This window comes from Ctenopharyngodon idella, chromosome 3 (genome assembly GCF_019924925.1).
Source record: "Ctenopharyngodon idella isolate HZGC_01 chromosome 3, HZGC01, whole genome shotgun sequence".
Taxonomy (NCBI): Eukaryota; Metazoa; Chordata; class Actinopteri; order Cypriniformes; family Xenocyprididae; genus Ctenopharyngodon; species Ctenopharyngodon idella.
The window spans coordinates 15,962,252-15,985,049 of record NC_067222.1 but is presented as its reverse complement, the minus strand read 5'-3'; the positions used below and the strand labels follow the sequence as shown (position 1 = coordinate 15,985,049).

At 44.0% G+C, this 22,798-nt stretch overlaps 2 long non-coding RNA genes across 2 annotated transcripts; both read left to right on the top strand.

Annotated features, from left to right (window-relative positions):
* Nucleotides 1-1,100: 1,100 nt before the first annotated feature.
* Nucleotides 1,101-2,738, top strand: LOC127508235 (uncharacterized). The gene is made up of 3 exons (XR_007928732.1): nucleotides 1,101-1,259; nucleotides 2,387-2,417; nucleotides 2,609-2,738. It is a non-coding gene; the product is annotated as an uncharacterized LOC127508235 (long non-coding RNA).
* Nucleotides 2,739-8,648: 5,910 nt separating this feature from the next.
* LOC127508248 (uncharacterized) lies at nucleotides 8,649-22,214 on the top strand. The gene is made up of 4 exons (XR_007928745.1): nucleotides 8,649-8,880; nucleotides 9,229-9,552; nucleotides 18,080-18,400; nucleotides 20,020-22,214. It is a non-coding gene; the product is annotated as an uncharacterized LOC127508248 (long non-coding RNA).
* Nucleotides 22,215-22,798: the final 584 nt, after the last annotated feature.

The following is a 22,798-nucleotide window of genomic DNA, read 5'->3' as shown; positions in this document are numbered from 1 at the left end:
AGTTTCATCTGACCATAGAAGCCGGTCCTGTTTGAAGTTCCAGTTGTGTCTGACAACTGAATATGCTGGAGGTTGTTTCTGGATGAGCGAGGAGGATTTTTCTTGAAACCCTCCTGAACAACTTGTGGGGACGTAGGTGCTGTTTGATCTTTTTTTTTTAGGCTTTCTGAGACTCAAGACTCAACTAATCTCTGCAATTTTCCATCTGTGATCCTTGGAGAGTCTTTGTCCACTCAAACTCTCCTCACCGCGTATTAGGACGATTTAGACACACGTCCTCTTCCAGGCAGATTTGTAACATCTTTAGTTGATTGGAACTTCTTAATTATTGCCCTGATGGTGGAAATGGGGATTTTCAATGCTTCAGCTATTTTCTTACAGCCACTTTCTATTTTGTGAAGCTCAACAATCTTTTGCTGCACATCAGAACTATATTCTTTGGTTTTACTCATTGTGATGAATGATTACGGGAATTTGGCCTTTGTGTTTCCTCATGTTTATACTCCTGTGGAACAGGAAGTCATGGCCGGACAATTTCATGTTCATGATCACCCTGGTGTGCTAAAAAAAATGTAAATATGAATGGGAATATACTTCAGAGATATTTTACTCATAAAAAATTCTAGGGGTGCCAATAATTGTGGCCAACGTGTTTTGGAGAAAAACATTTATTTCATAATGTGATTTTCCCATCACCTTCAATTCTTTTCCTTCAGTGAAAGGTTAGATTTTTGCTAATTTTATGAATTAAAGATCAAAAGCATAAACAATGTAAATTTATTTTTATAGTCATCTTTGATCATATTTACCAAGGGTGCCAATAATTATGACCACCACTGTAATGTGTGTTGTAGTTCTGTTTTATTGGTTGCAAACACTCAATGGAGACTGTGAACAGAGCTGGTATACAGAGGTGATTGTTACACACACACACACGCACACACACACACACACACACACACACACACTGACTGTGAGCAGAGCTGGTATTCAGAGGTGACTGTCCTCATATTTTAGGTTTACGTCGTAATACCAGTGTAATACCCATGTCATTACACAAATTTGTGTCCATACATCATGAAAACATGCACACACACTGATCTGATTGTCTTGTGTTTGTTCAGGATAAGCGTCTGATCGCAGATCCATCAGATCCACACACACTGATGTATCCAGTGACGTCTGTATCATCTGACCATCTCGTCACTTCTGACTGTGTGAATCTGAATCATGAGATCATCTGTGATTCTGCTGATGGAGTAAATCAACTCAGTCTCTCTCAACATTCATCAGTTTTCATATTGAAACAGAAATGATGATTGTGAATTTTTATAACTATGTATCATTAGAGCTGCAGTTCAACAAACACACTAAACTCATGCAGCATTACAGTTTTAGTTCAGTTGCTAACAAGCATCGGTCAAAACTGAAGTTCAAAACACACATTCAGTGAGACAGAAGTCCATGTGGACCGAACTGAGAATAATTTTTCATGAGTGTCAGAGAGAGGGAGGACTAACCCTCACAGTACTGTCCATCCATCCATCCATCCATCCATCCATCCATCCATCCATCCCACCTATGTAGGGTCTTGAGGAGGCTGGAGTCTTTCCCAGTGTCTCGGGTCATAGGCAGGAAAACACCCTGGTCAGATGGCTGGTCCATCACAGGGATGACACAAACACACACACACACACACACACACACACACGCACGCACGCACGCACGCACGCACGCACGCACGCACGCACGCACGCACGCACGCACCCACACACACACACACACACACTCCAATACTGCACAAACGGGATTATATTATATTTTATTTTTTTCTTTTATTTTATTTTTTTATTTATTTTTGTAATTATTGCTTCAGGAATTTTTAATTTTGTTTAGTTTTTTTCTTCAACTTTTTATTTTTCACCAGTAAATTATACTTTATGTAAAGATACAGGGGGAAAAAATGCTGCATTTCTCAGTAAAATGAAAATATATTATTCTTCTGAAATACTGAATGAAAGACTGATTTATGTGAAAAATCAAACTTCAAAGATCAAAGTTGATCATTTTTGTAACTCTCTCTGTTGTTAGTGTTTTAGATCAGTGTGTTATGAATGACGTTTTCTGAATGAGAATTGTTGCCAGTGTTATGGAGGAACGAGTTTATTTTGAGACACAAATGAAGTGTTTTGTTGGTCAGAGTGAGTTTGAGGTGAGATGAACTGATTGGCCAAGATTCATGATGATAACGCAGACTGTATGAAGAGTTTTGAACATGTAGCTTCAGTATTCAACAATGATTGTTAACAACTGAAAAAAACCTGCAATCAGTCAAACTTTCATGAACATATAATTGCTGCTCTAATGCTTCTTTCTTACTTCACAGCATCATTACAGTCATGAGACCGTGTTCAGAGGTGAGAAAGACACTTCAACCCTCGTCATGATGATTGTGATGGACAGATGATGCTTAATGATGACAGAAGATTCACTTCTGTGTGAACTGTCCCTTAAATGAACACATTAAATACATGAATTTCCTTGTAATTATTGCACATGTTCAAGCATCTGAAGCATCAGTCCATGATGATTATTAATGTGTTTTCAGTGAGGAATGAGACCGACAGCAGCGGACCGACACCAACTCCAGAATCCAGTTCAGCTGACTGAATCAAACACACGCTGAATCCTTCATATTGTTTAATCATTTTATAGATGATTTTAATGTGGTGTTTATTTTATTGCTTGTGTAGATCAGCTGTTGTGGCTTTTTGCTCTTTTAATCGTCGTTCTTTTTACCATCATCTCGATCTGTTTCGTGCTGCAGAAAAGGAAACACAGGTGAGTCTCCAGTGTTTGTTTCAGAGAGACTCTAAAGTCGTGAAAGCTAAATTATGATTCTTAGAAAACAAGTCTTAACATGTCTCTGAATCTTAACATGTCCTGAATTAATAGAAAATACTTTGAATATATTAATATTTGACCAGTTTCTTTCTGTTGTCAGATGTTTCTGTCAGTGTGAGGATGATCCAGAAAACAGGTGAGTGAATCAAAGCAAGAGTTTGACTGAATCACATGATCATTTCTGAAACAGACGGATGATGTTTGAATCTGCATCTGCTGAAACTGAATGTGTTTCTCTCAGGGATCCTGAATCTGCTGTCCAAATGATCTGAAGATCCTCATTGACTGACGTTCAGCAGCTTCGTATCCAGAGTTTCATCACATCATCAAACACTGAACGAAGCTGCTGTTCATGTATTTTTTTAAATACAAAGACAAATCGGTTAAACAGTTTCAGGTGGTAATTCCCAGTGTAACGGCATAGGCCAGTAAGAGCTGTGCGTGTAAACCTCACTCCCCTGATCTTCAGAGGTGCTCTAGCGACTGATGCAATGTAAATTTTATACATTATACAGTGGAGATCAAGATTAGAGAACAACCTACAATTTCCTACTAATTTTTAAGGTCACTGCTTAGTCCTACTTGAAGTTTCCTAACAGGAGTAAAGGGGCCATTTTTTAAACATATTTCATAAGTTAGATCTATTATGAAGCTCAATATAAAAAACTCAAATGAAACATTTGAAAACGAACCCTGATCAATATTAGAGAACACTTTCAGATACCCCCTATTATTGGTGCTAATCTGGCCCCTAGTAACTGGCAGCATTCAAGTTAGGACATCTTTTCAATTTTCATTGATTTTGCAAGATAGTGTGCTGCTCTAAGGTGACTGAAACCCTGTGACAGCAGGTTGTCCAGATAAAGGCCAAAGGGATGACCATTTCAGCCATTTGCAGGAGAAGTTGTTCGTTCCAAACCTGTGATTTCTAAAATAGCTGCACATTTACAATGACACTAATTCATTCAAGTCCCCCAAAAAGGCTGGTCGTCCATGTAAGACAACTGAACAAGAAGACAGGATAATGTAGAGACTCTCAAAGGGGAATTGGCTCAACACTGCAGCTGGAAATGCTTGCAAGTTCATTGCTCAACAGGGTTAGGATCTGTCTCGGCATTGAGAAGTTTTACTGAAATCCCACTCTGCAGTGACCAAGACTTTTGTCAGGAGAAAGGACCAAAAAGCTAGACTAACCTTTGCTGAGAAGCATGTTCTGTGGACAGAGGAGAACTGACCCAAAACTCACTTTAGTGATGATGAGAGCAAGATTAATTTATTTGGGCCCAATGAGAAACATTATGTTCAGCATCAAACTGGGGAAAGACTGGACACAAAGTGCGTAAAGAAGTCAGTGAAAGGTGGAAGAGAAAGTGTCATGATTTGGGGAAAGTTTTCTGCAGCAGGAGTTGGACCTACATGGACGGGTGAACGCAAATGGGCATCAGAACGTTCTTCTGCAACATGTGGTTCCTTCCCTGCAAGCATTTCCCAATCAGCCCGCAATTATCATGCAAGACAATGCCCCCGTCACAAGGCAATACAGGTAAAGCAGTTCCTTGAAGCTAAGAACACTGTAATAATGAAATGACCAATGGCCAGTCCTGATCCAAACCTGACTGAAACACGGGCCTCAACATTTCCTACTAATTTTTAATAGCTGTAACCATAAAATATATATATATATTTGTAGTCTTCTTCTGTGCTACAACAGTTACTGTTCTCTAATTTTGATCACTGTGCTTTCCACAAAATAAAGGTTTTTGTTGAAGTGCCTTGGTTATTTTGCAAAACATGCTAGTAGAGCAATGGTATACCCATACCTAACATTAGCGATGAAGATTAACAGTATTTCAGAAAAAATCAAGTGTTTATAAATTGTTCTCTAATTTTGATTTCTACTGTATATTGAAAAAAAATACATTTTTTAAAAAATGCTTTGGTGGACACACTAAATTACAACCAACAGAGCCAGGGGCATTACATGCTAAAACAGCTTGTCACATGCTACACCTGCCTACCTGTAGGGTTGCTGTTTTCCCGCACAATTGGTCTTTTGTTTACAGACATATATGACTGTCTTTAATTTTAAGTCAAATAAAAATTTACAATTACAATTCTCAACCGCTAGATGGCAACTGTGGCTCTACTGAGACGTGACTACTGGCAACACGAGACTTGAAAGTTAGTAGAGATCACTCAAAGCCACTGGAAGGCAAGGCTGCAACCTTTAGCCAAAAAAGCGTAAAGGCTAATGCTAATGCTCCGCCTCTGGCGGTACACAGGGAAGGAGACCAGAGGATGTTTTTTGAATGGATGTTCAAAAACATCCAATGGATGAGAGGCTTCACTATGCCATAGCTTTTGTGGGGAAATAGCTAATCATTTAATTAATTGACAGCCTGTTCGCTATTCTTCAGCATGTTTTACACTAAACAATACTTTCGTTGGGAACTATATGTAGATTTCAGCTTGATAAAAATGTATTTTTTTTAAGAGAAGGCAGACTAGGGAATGTTGTGACTGATGTCACTGCCATCACACGATAGGCTGAGAGGAACCACACGTGATTAAGTTAGCCGTTACGCTTTCTCCAATGGTAAGAGAGACGGACCCTCTCATCTGGATCACTGTTGCTAGATCTCGCGATAAACATTTCCGCCATTTCACAACTGTCGGAGAGCAAGCAACAGCAAATGTTGAAGCAAATGTTTCCTGCTTTTGGTCTTGTAAGTATCTGTGTTTTTCATTTTGACATATGTTCATTATTTATGTACAGTGTTATCATGTGTAGGAACCGTGACATTTTAGCGGGTAACAGTGCAGACTCAGAGTAAGTGTGGTTAGATTAACATGCTACATGCACATGTACAGTATGTTTCCTTGTGCCCTAAAACTCTCTATCTAAATACAAGGGGGTAAACATGAAACCTGTGCACCCTATTATTATTTGTTATGAAAGCCTCGTATATCTTTTAATCTTTTGATCATTATGATATGAAAATATGAGTTTTTGATTTGGCAAGGCAAGTTTATTTTGTACAGCACATTTCAACAACAATTTTCAAGGCAATTCAAAGTGCTTTACATGAAACATGGAATTTATGGAACCGAAAATTAATCAGGTTGTTTTATAAACCAAAAAACATTGTTAACTTTTTTTTTTATTATTATTTAACTCTTTTGTCAATGTTTTATATTTTTACTATGTTAAGTTGTAAAATGTTTCATATTTAAAAAAAAAAAAAAAAAAAAAGTTTAATTGTATTGTATTTGTAATTTTTTTTATTTTTATTTTTTTTTCATTTTTTCAAAATCATTTTGTATTATCTTGAGTTATTTTTCTAAATAAAACCTTTTATATTTCATTTGTTTGGATGGATTGTCATTTATGGAAACCTGTTATATTAAGTGAAATGAATCCTTTAGCCATTATTTTGTTGTCTATTACATGTATAGATGTAATCATTCATTAGCTGTATATTTGATGACTAGTCTACTCTTGGGTTATGGTTAGACGTCTATTAGATTTTCACTGACAGCCCAAATTCAGCCTTGTTTTAGCCTAGACCCATATTCACTGTCTATTAGACATAAATCAAAGTTCAAGTTCAAGATATTTATTGTCATATGTACCAGGTACAATGAAATTCTTATATTGTTCCTCCTCACAAGAAGACAGGGTAAAAGGGGAACAAACAATAAAACTACAAAACATTCATATAAAAGAAAATGCAAGAATATAAAAACAAGGCAATGCAATGTATAAGAATACACCATAAGAATAATAAAAAAATAAAAATAAATAAACAATGGCAAGTATTTATAAAAAAAAAAAAAAGTATAAGAAGTTCTTCACAGTATAAAGATGCAGCATGTCAACAATACAGTTGCAGCAATATTAAAGTACCAAAAGTCTATGTAAAGTGCAATGCTAAAAAAAGTCCAACCTTAACGCTCTAATGCGATATGAAGTATGCATTAAAAGACCAACAAGTAAAGTGCAAAGTGCATTTAAGCAGGGGCTAGTCTATGCTGATGATCCAGGTGGGAGCGACAGTGGGTGACTACTATTTATTAGTCTGATAGCCTGAGGATATAGGCTGTTCAGTAGCCTGGATGTTCTGGCCGCAATGCTCCGGTACCTCTCGCCGGACTTCATGAGGGTAAGGAAATTATGGGTGGGATGAGTGGGGTCGCCAATAATATTACTTGCCCATTTGTAAATCCTTTTATCATAAATATCCAGCAGAGAGGGGAGTTCTGTCCCTGTGATTTTCTGTGCCATCTTTATCACCTCCTATCACCTTTTATCATCTCCTTGGTCTTGCTGACATTCAGTGTGAGATTGTTAGCGTCACACCATGTGACCAGATCTGACACTTCTTTCCGGTAAGCAGTCTCATTATCTTTGATAAGACCAATGACTGTGGTGTCATCTGCGAATTTAATGATGACATTTTTGGGCTGAGTAGCAACGCAGTCGTATGTGAAAAGAGTGTACAGCATGGGGCTGAGACACAGCCTGTGTTCGTTATGATGGTGCTAGAGGAGTGTTTTCCAATACGTACATGTTGTGGTCTACTGGTGAGGAAGCTCTGTATCCAGTTACACAGTCCAGAAGGCAGTCCCAGGTTATGCAGACTGTGAGTTTAGAGGGAATGATAGTGTTAAAAGCTGAACTGTAATCAATAAAGAGTAGTCTGGCATAACTATCTTTATTTTCCAGGTGAGTTAGTATTCTGTGAATAGCGAATGAAACAGCATCCTCTGTGGATCTCTTTGTCCTGTAGTGGGTCCAGACTCTCAAAACACTTCATGAGTACTGGTGTTAGAGCCACTGGTCTGTAATCACTGAGACAAGAGACTGTGGTTTTCTTTGGAACTAGAATGATACTGGTGGACTTAAAATAGACAGGGACTGTAGCCAGAGTGAGGGAAAGATTGAAGATGTCAGTGGTTACGCTGGTCAGTTCTGAAGCACAAAGTTTCAGGACGCGTCCAGGGATGTTATCTGGACCTGTCGCCTTACGTATGTTCACTCTACTCAGTGACTTACATACCTGTGATGAGATTTTCACCGTTTCATTTGGGAAAAACTTCACAACAAACCACCAAAATAAAAGTTTGCTTTAACTTGTAAGAGAAATATATTACTATGATAGCTATAGTAAAATATACTGCTCAAAGTAATAATAATATTACCATTGTTTGTAAGGAATATCATGTTATTTTTCATCCATTTTTTAATATTAAACAGATCTGTCGTGCTGCATCTTATATGACAGAAAATAAAAAGTTTTGTTGTAAATTAATTGTTATATTTTCATTTAAGATTGATTAATTGATAATTCATTGTTAAAGTTTTATTAATTAATTTAATTAAACACTATTGTTGATGATAAATTTGTATTAAATCATAAAACACAGGGAAAATAAAATAGATTTAATGGGGCCCCTAATTAAAAGATGACTTAATGCTGTTTAATTGTGAACAAGTTTACATTCATTCTCAAGGTCTAACAAACATGTGGAAAGCATATCCTTCCTCATTAATGGTAAATTAATATCGTGATAAATATCATATGATATAATGTTGTCATAATATTTCTGGTCATATTGCCCTACACTAATTTTAAAATGAAAAATGGGTTAGTTTTCATTTATTTTGGGCAGGAAATGTTTCTGGGACCTGGCAACCCTAGGCATGCCACTGCTTTGCTCGTAGATTCTCTGAAGGATAGAAAAGTCGCAGTTCTCAGTGGGCGTTAGTACCGTCTCTCCGTTAGCGTCCGTAACGTGATTTATTCACGATTATGTCAGTGTTTGAGTGCGGTTCAGAAGCGACGGAGATTCTGCAGAACAGAATAATATAAATGATCTCCATATAGATCAGCTTTATTAATTCAGATTCTACACAGCTCTACAACAACGTGCAGAACATGCTTTTGTTCTTTCTATTCTTATTGTTCGTGGACGGTAAGTGATTGATTTCTGTATCTTTCGGTTTCATTTTCGACACTGCACTGCAGTATTGTGATCAGTTCTGAGTTAAATAGCCTTCATGGGAAACGATGCTGGAGAAATAGACCCAGACGAGTCTAATAATGATTGAGCCATTCCGCCGAATGGGTGACATTTGTTTGTAACTCTTAAAAATTATTAATTATTTTTATATTTATGTATGTATGTATGTATGTATGTATTTACACTGAATAATGCACAACTACACTAACCAGTTTTACTATATCCATTTGGACACCATTCCTGACGTGAGGAGAAATGAAGTCTGATGTGTATTTGTAAAGTTGATTGTTTCTGCTCTAGGTGTGTCTGGTGCAGAGACGGATGAAACCGTGATGGAGGGAGATTCTGTCACTCTACACACTGATATTACTGAAATACAAAACGATGATACGATACTGTGGCTGTTTGGACCTAGAGACTCTGTCATATCTCAAATAGCAAGAAAGGCAGATTTGACTTCATTTTTTTTCACTGATGATGCTGGATTCAGAGGCAGATTGCAGGTGGACCAAAAGACTGGATCTCTGACCATCAGAAACACCAGAATCAGACACTCGGGACAATATAAAGTAACGGTCTCTAGAAAAAAAACTGCGACAAAAATATTTAATGTTACTGTCTTTGGTGAGTATCTTTAGTCTGTTTATGTCGATTTTCCAGTGCATGGTACGGTGTCATGAGACATACACCCCCCCCTGATAAAAAGTTGTTACTGTGATGTCTTGACTAATTATAACCTATTTCACTATTATATGTTTGTTACATTAAAGCTGCAATATGTAAAATATTTGCAGTAAAATAACTAAAAAAACACTAGGCCAGTGTTATATATTTTGTTCACTTGAGTACTTACAATATCCCAAATGTTTCCAAGTATTTGTAAATAGTGAGAAAATTACAATTTTAACCAAGGCTCCGGGACGTGTGAGGAGTCACCTGTCAATCGCGTCATACCCGCGTTACCCTCGTTTTCCGGTTTTATTTTGTAGAAACCATAGAAACACCAAAGATGCTTTAATATATTACACGTTTTAATAGACAAGGAAACATCTGTTTTGATATATTTATAGACAGAAACTAATTATTGTTATATAGCTCAACATGTTTTGTCTTATTGTTTAAATCAATTTTCTTGATTTTTTGCGAGTACCATGCTTTACAGCCTAGAACATAGCATACATACATACATACATCTAACATAGCATAATCAGATGCAGCTTTATTTTTAGTAACAGTAATACAGAATTTTCTCCATCATACAATACGTTTTAAAATTAATTTAATTAATTTAATTAATTTAATTTAATTAATTAAATTAATTAAACTCAAACAAGTGTCTCGCAGCAGCCGCGAGCGAACGCAGAGTAACGTTATAATATTTTCAACACTCTCAAATGTATCTAATATGATAAACAGAGCTGTGTTACCTCATACTCATGACCGGAAAAGCGGAAGCGGCGCCGGCGACTGTGTCATAATAAAAGTTCTGCTGCTCGTGAGGCGTGTGTTGCGCAATCGCTCCAGCGGCCTCGTTCAGCTCCCACAACACTCGGTCCTGCACTGCTTCATACTACAGTAACGTTAATAATCACATCCATGAACATGAGTTCTTCCCGAGTCCTATCCCGATTTATTTCCACCGGCTGTGAGGTGAAGACCACATGTCCCAAGATTCCACGCTCAAACTTGGCGTCATCAAGCTACGCTTTTGTTTTGAATAGGCGTCCCCTAGCGGATGGGAAAATTACATAGTGCACCTTTAAGTGCATAAACAACATGCTTGAAATATAAAATTAATGCCCATGTATTGCATAATAAAACAAACTAGAAACAGATATTGGAAGCAAAAAACATTCCTAATATAATATAAGCTAAGCTAGTAGGCTCATTGGGTAGATGTATGCAATGCTAGTACATAAGCTAACTAAAAAAAACAGTAAGAATGAGAAATGCTTTATTTCACAACCTTTAGCGTCTCGGTTACGTATGTAACCCTCGTTCCCTGAAGGAGGGAACGGAGACGTACGTCAGTAGTGACCGACGAATTGGGATATCGCTAGAGAGCCCTATCAGCTTCGAGTGAACTACAACAGGCCAATGGAGTTGGCGTGCGATATTTGCATAATGCGCACCGCCCCCGCCAGGTGGTATAAATAGGGGAGCAGATGCAATCGCACTCTGTTTTTCGCTGAGGAGACAATCTAGTCCGCACTACAGCGAGGGTACAGCAACTGTGGCGACGGGACGTACGTCTCCGTTCCCTCCTTCAGGGAACGAGGGTTACATACGTAACCGAGACGTTCCCTTTCAGTCGGTCACGTTCGACGTACGTCAGTAGTGACCGACGAATTGGGATCCCAAATAAAGCGCCACAGTATGAACCCCTTCCAGTGCCCAGCGCAAGCTCTAGCCACCCGGCGCACCAGTGGGACGGGGAAGGGGGCGAGCTTACGCCGAGAGAGTCTACTGCTGTTCCGATATACCCACTAAGTAAACTAGACTACACTGGGGAAGCGAACCCGTAGGGGACGCTGCGGAGACCACTACCCACCCGTAGGGGAGGAATTTACGTGGAGAGTACACATATGGACTGGCCGTGGGCAGTACGCATATGGAGTCCCTGGGATGGCTCCACCTGGGTAGGGGGAGACTCATCTGACAGGTGACAGCAGAGCTGGCTCTGCTAGGGAAAGACACGGGCTCGCCGTAGGGAGTTGACCGTGGACAAATACACACATGGGACCGCTCACGTGGAGGGGTCACGACATGTGGAACCCAGCCAAACGTCAACGTCGGTGACGGAGGTTTGGCCTGGCATCAGACACTCCGCAATGTCCGAGCCGAAGGGGGAGGCGGAGGAACTCGACAGGGCTCGCCAAGCGGGGAACTCGACTGGAGTAAAAAGGATGCACGTATCCGGCCCAGGGGGCGGGAGTGGCATTGCAAGCCGACACTAGAACGGGCTCTTCGCGTCTACCGGCTGGTGGAAGCGAGTACACGGGAAGATACCGGTTCTACACGAAGGCTATAGAATCTAGCGAACGTGTTAGGTGTCGCCCAGCCCGCAGCTCTACAGATATCTGTCAGCGAGGCGCCGTGCGCCAGCGCCCAGGAAGAGGCCACTCCTCTGGTGGAGTGGGCTCTCAACCTGAACGGGCAAGGCACGCCCTGGGACTCGTACGCCAGGGCGATGGCGTCCACTATCCAGTGGGCCATCCTCTGCTTGGAGACAGCCTTTCCCTTCTGCTGGCCTCCGTAACAGACAAAGAGCTGATCTGAGGTCCTGAAGCTTCGCGTTCTGTCCACGTACAGGCGCAGCGCGCGGACGGGACAGAGCAAAGCTAGGGCTGGGTCTGCCTCCTCCGAAGGCAGCGCTTGCAGGTTCACTACCTGATCTCGAAAGGGAGTGGTAGGAACCTTGGGCACATATCCAGGCCGGGGTCTCAGGATAACGTGAGAGTCACCGGGCCCGAATTCCAGGCACGATTCGTCAACCGAAAATGCGTGCAGGTCCCCTACCCTCTTGAGCGAGGCCAATGCAACCAGGAGGACGGTCTTTAGGGACAGTACTTTTAACTCGACTGATTGCAAAGGCTCGAAGGGACGACCCCGGAGAGATGTAAGAACCAGGGTCAGATCCCAAGAGGGTACAGAGGGGGGCTGGGGAGGATTCAGTCTCCTCGCCCCCCTCAAGAACCTGACGATCAGATCGTGCTTCCCTAGCGATTTACCATCAACTGCATAGTGATGTGCGGCGATAGCGGCAACATACACCTTGAGGGTGGAGGGAGACAGCCTTCGCTCCAGGCCCTCTTGCAGAAAGGAAAGCACGGTTCTGACCGAACATGATCGGGGGTCCTCTCGCTCTGGTTGAGAGGAACACCATTCGACGAATAGGTTCCACTTCAGCGCATAGAGGTTCCTCGTAGAAGGAGCTCTAGCGGAAGTGATGGTGTCTGCGACCGCTTGCGGGAGATCACTCAGAACCTCCGCGTCCCGTCCAGGGACCACACATGGAGTTTCCACAGGTCGGGACGCGGGTGCCAGAGGGTGCCCCGTCTCTGAGTCAGGAGGTCCTTCCTCAGAGGAATGGGCCAAGGAGGTGCTGTCGCGAGGAGCGTGAGGTCCGAGAACCAGGTCCGAGTGGGCCAATATGGAGCCACTAACAAGACCTGCTCCTCGTCCTCCCTGACTTTGCACAGGAGCTGTGCGAGAAGGCTCACTGGGGGAAACGCATATTTGCGTAGGCCCTGGGGCCAGCTGATTGCCAGGGCATCCGTGCCGAGCGTGCCGCCGGTCAGGGAATAGAACAACTGGCAGTGGGCAGTCTCCGGGGAGGCGAACAGATCTATCTGTGCCTCGCCGAAGCGCTGCCAGATCAGCTGGACCACCTGGGGATGGAGCCGCCATTCGCCCGGAAGCGGAGGCTGCCGTGAGAGCTCGTCGGCTGCACGGTTGAGCACGCCTGGGACGTGAATGGCACGAAGCGACCTCAGATGCTTCTGACTCCATAGCAAGAGATGGCGGGCGAGTTGCGACATACGGCGGGAGCGTAGACCACCCTGATGGTTGATGTACGCAACGGCCGCAGTGCTGTCCGAGCGGACCAGTACGTGCTTGTCTGTCAACAGCTCCTGGAAGCGGCCCAGTGCAAGACGTACTGCTAGCAACTCGAGGCAATTGATATGCCAATGCAGTTGGGGCCCCGTCCACAGACCCGACGCTGCATGCCCGTTGTACGTGGCCCCCCACCCTGTGGCAGAGGCATCTGTGTGGACCACAGCATGCCTGGACACTTGTTCGAGGGGAACTCCAGCCCGCAGGAACGAAGGGTCCGACCACTTGGTGAGGGTGCGACGGCAGTTCGGTGTCACGGGAACACGGAACGTACCGCGCTGCCACGCCCATCTCGGGATCCGGCCGCGGAGCCAGTGTTGAAGCGGCCTCATATGAAGCAATCCGAGCGGCGTGACTGCGGCTGCGGATGCCATATGCCCCAGGAGCCTCTGAAAGAGTTTCAGTGGGGCCGCTGTCCTGCGCTTGAGCGTACTCAGGCAGGTCAACACTGACTGGACGCGCTCCTCGGTGAGGCGCGCAGTCCGGGCGACCGAATCCAGTTCCATACCGAGATAAGAGATCCTCTGCCCGGGGGAGAGTTTGCTCTTGTCCCAGTTGACCCGAAGACCCAACCGACTGAGGTGAGCTAACACCATGTCCCTGTGTTCGCACAACTGCTCCCGCGAGCTGGCCAGGATGAGCCAGTCGTCGAGGTAGTTGAGGATGCGAACGCCCTGTTCCTTGAGCGGAACAATGGCCGCCTCCGCAACCTTCGTGAAGACGCGGGGCGACAGGGCCAGCCCGAAGGGTAGGACTTTGTACTGATATGCCCGACCCTCGAACGCAAACCGTAGGAAGGGTCTGTGACGAGGCAGAATCGAGACATGAAAGTACGCGTCCTTCAGGTCGATCGCTGCAAACCAATCCTGGGGACGGACGCATTCGAAAATGCGCTTCTGCGTAAGCATCTTGAACGGCAGCCTGTGAAGGGACCGGTTCAGGACACGCAGATCCAGGATTGGCCGTAGCCCACCGCCCTTCTTTGGTACAATGAAGTAGGGGCTGTAGAACCCTGACTTCATATCGGCTGGAGGGACCGGCTCGATTGCATCCTTCGCCAGGAGGACAGCAATCTCCGCCCGGAGAACAGGTGCATTGTCCAGGGACACCTGAGTGTAGTGGACACCCCTGAAGACCGGGGGACGCCGGGCGAACTGAATCGCATAGCCGAGTCTGATAGTGCGAATGAGCCAGCGGGACGGGCTGGGGAGCGCTATCCAGGCTTCCAGACACCGAGCCAGCGGGACCAAAGGCACCACAGACGCACCGGGGGTGGGGCAGCGAAGCAGAGTGCTGGAACCCGACTCGGACGGCGCAGCGGCCCGAAGTGGGGTCAGACTCTGCGAGGTGACAGTGTGAATGGGAGACGGCTGGGGGGCGGCCTCGACCATCACACTGGGACCTGCTGGCGAAGTGAGAGTGGGCTGCGAGTGGCAAGGCGGAGCCTCGCGCGCTGACAGCCACAGTCTCTTGTGACCTGGAGGATTGGGAAACTGCTCTTTTTGTGATGAAGTGGGTACCGCTGGACTCCGGAGAGCCAGCGGCGGGACAGACAATTTCACAAATTCCCCCCGGCCCTCCTCCGGGGGTGGGAGAGACGATGGAGTCCTCTCCCGAAGAGCAGGAACCTTCCCCTCCAGGTCGCCCGTCTCAGGGTCGCGTCTTCCTCGACCTCTTGCCACCTGGCTTGGCCTGAGCGGGCTGGGCGCCGCGTCCGCGACCGGCACCCTGCTGTTTGGCTGGTGTAGGCTGCTGCTTTGCCAACTTAGCAGGGGCGGAGGACGACGCAGGCGGGCGCCCTCGGCGACGAGCGGGCTGAGGCTGTGCTGCCGGCGGCGGGGTGGAGGCAGCAGCGGACCGCCGGGGCAGGACGTGTTTGATAGCCTCAGCCTGCTTCTGGGCGGCAGAGAACTGCTGGGCGAAGCTCTCTACCGCGTCGCCGAAAAGGCCGACCTGTGATATGGGGGAGTCCAGGAACCGATATTTGTCGGTATCCCTCATATCAGCAAGGGTCAGCCAAAGGTGGCGTTGCTGGACCACAAGCGTGGCCATCGCCTGACCAACAGAACGTGCCGTCACCTTAGTCGCCCGGAGGGCGAGGTCCGTGGCGGCACGCAGCTCCCCAAGCAGCTGCTGGTCAAGACCTCCCTGGGGCATTTCCATCAACGCTTTTGCCTGATGAACTTGCAAAAGGGCCATGGCATGCAAGGCAGAGGCAGCCTGTCCGCAGGCTCTGTAAGCTTTCTCTGTCAAGCCTGACGAGAATTTACAGGCCCGGGATGGGAGACGCGGCTCACCGCGCCAGCCAGAGGCCGTTGGACACAGTTGCATCGCAACAGACCTCTCGACTGGGGGAATCCGCGTATATCCCCTAGCCTCCCCGCCATCCAGGTTGGTGAAGGCGGACGAGGGACCAGGTCTCGCACGAACGCTATAGGGCGTCCGCCAGGACCTGGTCACCTCATCATGCACCTCCGGGAAGAATGGCATCGGGGCGGGGCGCTGGGGACCAGCGCGGGCCGCCCCGAGGTACCAATCATCGAGCCGAGAAGGTTCGGGACACGGTGGAGGGTTCCAGACGAGCCCGACCTTCTTGGCAGCCCGGGAAAGCATAGCCGTCAACTCAGGATCAGGCTCGGACAACGCTACGGTCCCGGAGGGAGGTAACGCAGCCGAGTCTTCATCTCCCGAGGACTCTGGCTCACCTTCCGATGCCGCGATCGACATGCAGTCATCCGCCGGTGCTCCGAAAGAAACGGCTGGTCGCTCCGTAGAGGGACCAGCACGCTCAATCGGTAACACCACCGGTTGCAGTGAGGTAGAGGGGACAGGGGCCCGCGGAGCGGAGCTCGGCGGGGAAGCCCTGACCGTGATCCTCAGATCACCCTGCCTACACGCCGGCGCACCGTCACCCCGGCCGAAGCCAGAGAAAACGGCGGCACGGGGCATAGGGGAGGGGACCCCCGCTCCCTGAGAACCAAGGAACGAGAGTCTCGATCTCAACACTGCAATAGTCATGTTCCCACAGTGAGAACATGAACTATCCACAAAAGCTGCTTCAGCGTGCTGAACGCCCAGGCACGTGATGCAGCGATTGTGGCCGTCAGCGGGGACCAATGAACGACCGCATCCAGTAACGCACAGACGAAATGACATCTTGAAAAAGACGCAGGGTTCGTCTGTGAAGCTCTTTTAGGAGGGGAAAAATTCAGCTCTCTTGTGCTGAAGCACACAGGGAGTGTCACGATGTGTTCGGGTACACCACTCCCCGAACACAACGGAGGAACCGGCCCAAATCGCAACAGACCACAATGCTGGGAAATGGAAATTGAATGCTGTAAAAACAGCAGTTGAGAGCTTTAAGCTCAGGCTCCTCGGAAGCTCGCGACCTCGCTGGAGTGCCGTTGCACCAACACAAGAAAAAGAAATTTTCCTTTTTTTTTGGCTTGAAGAACTCACTGAAGTCTGAAAGCTGGAAACACACTAGATGGCTCCGAAGCGAAAGACAGAGTGCGATTGCATCTGCTCCCCTATTTATACCACCTGGCGGGGGCGGTGCGCATTATGCAAATATCGCACGCCAACTCCATTGGCCTGTTGTAGTTCACTCGAAGCTGATAGGGCTCTCTAGCGATATCCCAATTCGTCGGTCACTACTGACGTACGTCGAACGTGACCGACTGAAAGGGAACTTCAGTTATATAGTATATGAACCATGTAATTCAAAAGACATTAATAGTCATTACAATGACATTAATAGTCATTACAATGATAAATTATATAAATTATAACATGATTTTGCAGAAATTATAATCGGGTGCTAAAAATACTACCCATTAAAAGTCAGCTGAACCAGTGGTAACACTCGGGGTCCTAAAGGAGACCCAATTCCTGGGAGGACTCGATTTCTCACCACAACGGTTCGGTACAGCTGTTTGGTGCTTTTCCACTGCATGGTACGGCTCTTTACGGCTTGTTTAAATAGTACCACATCGGTTGAGGTTCAAAGTGAGCCGTACCAATACTAAAATGTGACGTAAACACTGCAGAGGATTACTTTAATGATGTCTTTACTACCTTTCTGGGCCTTCATTGACAAAGCTCTCAGATTTCGTAAAAAATATCATCAACAACAGTCTTAGGGGTTGGAATGACATGAGGATGAAAAAATAATAGAATTTACATTTTTGGGTGGACTATCTCTTTAATATGCAGGGTTTATATTTATGAGTAAATGTGAATGAGTTAACCCAAACCGAGACAGTAATATGATTTCTGTGTCACCTGAGAGTGAAGCCTGTTTTCTGTCCACATGTCAAAGCTTATGATCTTATGCAGTAATATGAGGTGAAAGAAGTAGCACAGGACATGCCTTTTATTAGCTTTATTAATAACATTTATGTACAAGAATTGAAATCTATAAATATCTAAGTGATGTATACATTTAATTATAGGTAACATGAGGATTTATACAGAGTAAATGATTTACAGAATTTAATCTCTTTCTGAGAAACTGTTTTGGCTTGTTTTCCAGCGGTGGCTGGTGAGACGGATGGAGTGAAGTCAGAGTCAGTGATGGAGGGAAAGTCTGTCACTCTACAGAATAATGTTGAAGTCCAGAGAGATGATCTAATAGTGTGGAGGTTTGGAGATAAAGGCATCCTCCTGGCTAAAATCGATCTGGAAACTAAAGAGATCTCATTAAACGATGCTGATGAGAGATTCAGAGACAAACTGCAGCTGAATCAGAATGGCTCTCTGATTATCAAGAAGACCAAAACCGAACACACTGGACTTTATGAGCTACAGATCCGAGGCCGTGAAAGCGATCAGCGTTTCCTTCTTTCTGTGACTGGTGGGTAACTCTAAACCTGGAAAGAACAATGAAATAATGACATTCAGTATAATTACAGTGCATCCGGAAAGTACAGCCTTATTCCAAAAGGGATTAAATTTATTATTTTCCTCAAAATTCTACAAACAATACCCCATAATGACAATGTGAAAGAAGTTTGTTTGAAATCTTTGCAAATTTATTAAATAAAAAATGAAAAAAATCACATGCACATAAGTATTCACAGCCTTTGTCAAAATTGAGCTCAGGTGCCTCCTGTTTCCACTGATCATCCTTGAGATGTTTCTACAAGTTGATTGGAGTCCACCTGTGTTAAATTCAGTTGATTGGACATGATTTGGAAAGGCACACACCTCTATATAAGGTCCCACAGTTAACAGTTCATGTCAGAGCACAAACCAAGCCATGAAGTTCAAGGAATTGTCTGTAGACCTCCAAGACAGGACTGTATCGAGGAACAGATCTGGATAAGGGTACAGAAAAAGTTCTGCAGCATTGAAGGTCCCAATGAGTACAGTGGCCTCCATCATCCATAAAAGGAAGAAGTTTGGAACCACCAGGACTCTTCCTAAAGCGGGCCACCTGGCCAAACTGTGCAATCGGGGGAGAAGGGCCTTACTCAGGGAGGTGACCAAGAACCCGATGGTCACTCTGACAGAGCTCCAGCGTTTCTCTGTGGAGAGAGGAGAACCTTCCAGAAGAACAACCATCTCTGCAGCACTCCACCAATCAGGCCTGTATGGTAAAGTGGCCAGACGGAAGCCACTCCTCAGTAAAAGACGCATGACAGCCCACCTGGAGTTTGCCAAAACTCACCTGAGGGACTCTCAGACCATGAGATCAACAAAGATTGAACACTTTGGCCTGAATAGCAAGCGTCATGTCTGGAGGAAACCAGGCACCGCTCATCACCTGGCCAATACCATCCCTTTCAGCGGCAGGAACTAGGATACTAGTCAGGGTTGAGGGAAAGATGAATGCAGCAATGTACAGAGACATCCTTGATGAAAACCTGCTCTGGACCTCAGACTGGGGTGAAGGTTCATCCTCCAACAGGACAACGACCCATAAGCACACAGCCAATATAACAAAGGAGTGGCTATGGGACAACTCTGTGAATGTTCTTGAGTGGCCCAGCCAGAGCCCAGACTTGAACCCGATTGAACATCTCTGGAGAGATCTGAAAATGGCTGTGCACCAACCTGATGGAGCTTGAGAGGTCCTACAAAGAAGATGGGAGAAACTGCCCAAAAATAGGTGTACCAAGCTCGTAGCATCATTATTAAAAAAGATTTGAGGTTGTAATTGGTGACAATGGTGCTTCAACAAAGTTTTGAGCAAAGGCTGTGAATACTTATGTACATATGTAATTTTTTTTTTTTTTTAATAAATTTGCAAAGATTTCAAACCAACTTCTTTCACATTGTCATTATGGGGTATTGTTTGTAGAATTTTGATGAAAATAATGAACTGAATCCATTTTGGAATAAGGCTGTAACATGACAAAATGATGCACTGTAGGTCACTTGGACTTACAACTTCTCTCATAATAACATAATTCAACTGAATCAGAACAAAATAAAACCCATTCACTCACACTAATGACTGTCTGTCTTCAGCTGTTACAGGTCCAGGTCTGTCTCCAGGTGTTTTAGCAGGGATTGTTGTTGCTGCTCTGCTTGCGGCTGCAGTTGTGATTTACTGTTGCTACAAGATCTGTAAACCATAATATCCAGGTGAGTATTACAGCTGATACAGTGTAGCCAGTTGACTGAAACATCTGTTTAATTTGATATTTTTTTTCATCTCCAAGGAGAAATGTTCTGTAAATTTAGTTAACTTCAGCAAAACTTGTATTAAATTAATTTTTATTAAGTTCTATTTTCAATGGTTCCGATCGGGAGTTTCTATCAATTGTTGTAGGTGGGGCCTTAATTAGTGAGACACCGAAGGGAAATGTATCGCTTCTCCTATTTGTCCTTGGGGTCAATATGACCCCAATCGACGTTTCTTGAGTAAAAAAAAAAATGGTTCCCTTCATCTCAGTGGAATAAAATTTTTAGACTTTTCCTACTTTATCTGTCTGTACACACACACAAAAAAACTGGGCTTGATTCAGTTATTCTAAAGGCATGTAAAAAAAAAAAAAAATATTAATGTTGTCTTTGGGGTCAGTATGACCCCAATTGAAAATGAATGGGAAATGCGTTTTTTTTTTTTTTTTTTTTTTTTTTTTTTTTTTTTAAATTTGTCAAATAAAATCAATAAATCCGGCATAAATCCAAAAAATTTCATACCACAACGAAGGCATACACACACGTGCGTGCGCATGCACAAACACACACAGGGGTGTGACTGCAATAGAGAGCATTTTTATAGAAATTGGCAAATAAAATCAATAATTCATGCATAAATCAGAAAATTTTCACACATAAATGAAGGTCTAGGACTAGCTTTTTTCTAACCAACAGATGGCAGAATTCAGCTTCTAATACTTAGATCAATATCCTGAAACAACTTATATTTATTTTTTTACTCTGTTTAAGGTATGTTGTTTCAATCTGTGATCATTAATTTAAATGTTTATTTTGTAATTTGAATTTATTTGCGAATTAATTTGGAATGCATGTGTACTTAAGTGTGTACTAGGCAATCTCTATACTAATTGCCTTGTGGTATAATCTCATGCAGTGACACAGTGTGTTTGTGCCAAAAGGAGAACTTTATTGTACACAGTGATTTAACAACCAGGGTTTAATGCAATTTAGAGTTTATAGTACACGTTACATGCATTCCTATGAGTCTATAGCATATTTGAATGTTAACTTTTACAAATGTTATGTATTTACTATTACGATTTTATTTGCGTTTTCATGTTATGTGAGATAATTAAGCACTACATTTACTCATGTTAAATATTTCTATATGTAACATCCTTTAAGCGTTCGTGCTCAGACGCACAGTGTATGGTAACGGAGAAGCAGAGGAATGAGAGAGTAGGCCTTCTGATGTCTGTGTATACTAATATTGCCTCACGCTACTCTGTTTAAGGAATAAATCCATCTGCATCCATCATCCCATTTGTGGTGTGGTTGTGTTTCCGTGGTGTCTGGAGGTTACCACTTGAAGTCTGCTACAACAGCATGACGAAAACAGATTTACTGTGCTACAACAGTTGGAGGTTTCTGCATCATTGATAATGCTATAATAGGTAATTGTGGGGGAAATTTTGAGTTTCTGTATAATTTCCATATGATTTTACTTATGCTTATGGTTAAATGATTTTGTTATTCTCAGAAGTGTTTAAGTACACATTCTTTGGGTGACAAGTGGAAAACACTGAAGTGGTAAACGTTCCTAATATGGTAAAAGGACAGAGGCTTCAGCCTTGGAGGTCAGAGATATAAAGTGAGGGGAAGCTTTCGTTCTTTGTCTTACACTCTGCGGCTACTTGTGTTTCTGTATGACTGTCTGACCTTTCTTGAAAGAAATAAAACCTTTAAAGACAATTGGATGTGTTTATCTCTTATGCAGTAGAGTCAGTGTTGATTTTTTGCCACAACAATTTGGTGTCAGAAAGTGGGATTCCTTGGATGTGCCTTTTGGACCCGAGAGCGGATGGTGACTGATCATCCTGGACTTAGTAGTCTCAGCCCTACCCCGAATAGATTGAGGGATGAGGGGCCGACCGCCAGGGTCCAGAAGGGGACACCACTGGAATCAGTAAACGAACCCAGGTGGCATCACGACTCTCTGGTAAGAGATAAATTATAAATTTTTATGGCAGATTGAAGTTTTGAAATTTTGTGATTAAGAGGGAGAAAAAAATTTGAAAAAAAATGGAGATTTGGTAAAATTTGGAAGATTAGGAAACGGGACAAGCCATATTGGTGGCTCTGGTTGGCTCTGTGGTCGTGGTCAAGGGGTTTCTAAGGGGAACTGAGGTCGCGCATGCAGAAGCAGCAAAGGTAATTTCTAAAGGGGAAATCTGAGCTGCGTCATACAGCTGAAGCAAATTTTTGGGAATTGAGCCCAACTGCAGTGAGGGCGCTGCAGAAACAAAAAATTAATGGGGAAATTTGAACTGGGCACGCTGAAGCTGAAACAAATTTCTGGGATTGAGCCCAGCTGCAGGGTGCTGCAGAAACAAATTTGTAAGTCAGGGAACTTAGGCTGTATGACATAATTTAAACACCATTGTGAGAAGCAGCGTGATCAAGACGTTCCCGGAAACTGCATCACGTTGGGACATTAAAGACGTTTCCATGGAGGGAGGTTTCTGAGAAATCTAAGCTGGGTCGCACTGAAGCAAATTTTGGGATTGAGCCCAGCTGCAGTGAGGGTACTGCAGAGAACAAATTTGTGAAGGAGTGACACAGTTTAAACGTCTTAAGCTGG